Below are 2,639 nucleotides of genomic sequence, written 5' to 3'. Positions count from 1 at the left end.
ATATGGAAGATAGCGAAATGGAGTGACTTGAGTGATAGAGTGAGGGGTGGACTGATGTGCAGAGTGGGAGGGTGAGAGAGAGTCAGAGACACAGACATGAGAGAGAGAGAGAAAGGGGGAGAGAATGAGAAGGAGATGTTTGTGTGCAGGAAAGCAAAAAAAAATGGAATCGGAAATGAATGAGTTTTTGCGTTGGTGGGAAGGAGTGTGGTCGTGAAAGAGTGACGAAGTAGGAAACGAAAACAGCGTAAGGTAAAAAAAAAATATATATACCCTAAAAAGCAGAGAAGCAAGAGGTAATGAGTTGCAAAGACGTATTACATATATATACATATATATATATATGTGTGTGTGTGTAGGTTTGGTCTTGCAAATGGAAGTTTAAGAACTCAATACTTAAAACAAAGAATGCATTATTTACTTGATGTGTAGCTCCTAGTATGAATCACGAGACAAGAATCTCGTTTCGAGGTACTTCCTAAGCAATTTAACACAATTGCTTTGAGACGGAACTGCAGGCCCTTGAGTCACTTATTTAGCTTACAGCTACGATATGTGTGTACGTGTGTGTGTGTGTGTGTGTGTGTGTGTATCCTGGTTGCATGGTAAGACGTTTGCTTCCCGACCACATGTTTCCGGGTTCAATCCCACTGCTTGGCACCTTGCTCAAATGTCTTCTACTATAGCCGCGAGCTGACCAAAACCGTGTGATTTGATTTGGTAGACAGAAACCGAAAGGGGCCCGTAATATATATATATATATATATATATATATATATATATATATATATATATATATATATTATATATGCATGTATGTATGTAAATATGTAGGTGTCTTTGTGTTGGCGTTTGTCTCTCACCACCTCTTGACAACCGGTGTTGGTGGGTTTACGTGCCCGTAACTGAGCAGTTCGGCAAAAGACACCAATAGAACGAGTAACAAGCTTTAGAAAAAGGTCGATTCATTCGACTAGAAATTCTTCAAGGCCATGCCCCAGCATAGCCGCAGTCAAACGACTGAAACAAGTAAAATATATAAGATACATATATAATATAATGATTGTGTGGTATCAAAGACAGTTAATAGGGAACTGGTTATGAATAAACTTTTACGGATTAGACAAGAAATACAATGACTGGAAATTTTTTTGATTGGTCAGATTGCAGATTGTATTCAATCTGAAGCATTGCGACGAAGAAACTGTAGTCAAGATATTCATTGTTCATGAAGCTTCTAAGCAGAGCCACGACCATATGTCTATATTTAAGCGAATGTAGAAATGAATGAATGAACTACTACCTAATATTCTGCTCTATACTAGGTGGGCGAACTGGCAGAATCATTAGCACGCCAGGCCAGCTAGCAATGTTTAGCGGCTATTTCGTCTGTCTTTGTTTTCAGTTCGAATTCCGCTGAGATCGACTTTGCTTTTCGTTCTTTCAGGGTCGATAAAATAAGTACCAGCAGAACACTACGGTCAATGTAATCGACTTACCCCATCCTCTGAAATTACTGACCTTGTGCCAAAATTTGGAAAGAATATTTTATTTAACATCTATTCCATTATAACTAAAAGTTTTATCATAATCAGTATTTCAGGCAATGGTACTAATACGCATACAGGTAAGTTGGTCCTGTAGCCTAGCGACTGAAGGGCTAATTATAGCGGAAATATTTGTCGCAATGCGCTGAAGTATAAACATGTATAAATACCCACAAAGATGTAAATAAATCTTTCTCATTTTCTTTTCACGCAATTGGGAGAAAGTACTCAATATAGGAAAACATTTTTTTTTTTTTTTTTTTTGCTTTCTTTTGCGTAGGTTGAACTATGTCAAACGTTTGAGAAAGAAACCTAGCTTTTTCTTGCAATAAATATATCAAAAGCAAAATTGTTTCATAGGCCTTTAATAATATGAACCCCGAATTTACTATTTTGCTAGCACGCATCTCACATTTACTATTTTGCTGCTCTGATTTTCACATTTCTGTTGTTGTCTTCTCACGCTCAGAGGCGCAATAGTACATACATACTTCGAAAAGGATCAAACGTCCTTCCTGAGCCACAGGCTCACAAGGCCAGTTTCCCTGATTCTGTGGCGTATATATTCCCCTCACCCCAAGACGGGACGCTGATGCGTCGTAGGATTACTCATTTTTGCCGGCTGAGTAGACAGGAGCGACGTGAAACGAAGTGTTTGGCTCAAGAACACAATGCATCGCCCCATCCAGGAATCGAAGCCACAATCTTATGATCATAAGTGTAACACCCTAACCACTAATCCATGCGCCTCCACACGCACATACATATATACATACATACATACATACATAACTGGCATTCCGTCGCATACGATGACAAGGGTTCCGGTTGATCTGATCAGCAGAACAGCCTGCTTGTGAAATTAACGTCTAAGTGACTGAGTACACGAAAGACACACGTACCCTTAACGTAGTTCTCAATGAGATTCAGTGTGACACATAATGTGACAAGGCTGGCCCTTTAAAATACAGGTATGACTCATTTTTGTCAGCTGACTGGACTGGAGCAACGGCATACATACATACATACATACATACATACATAATCGCATGCGTATAAATGCGTGCATACACATACACACACACAAATACA

The sequence above is a fragment of the Octopus bimaculoides genome, chromosome 21, assembly GCF_046866305.1.
Source record: "Octopus bimaculoides isolate indiv1 chromosome 21, ASM4686630v1, whole genome shotgun sequence".
In the NCBI taxonomy this organism is placed as follows: Eukaryota; Metazoa; Mollusca; class Cephalopoda; order Octopoda; family Octopodidae; genus Octopus; species Octopus bimaculoides.
The sequence above is the reverse complement of the archived record's forward strand: the minus strand, read 5'-3'. Positions refer to the sequence as shown.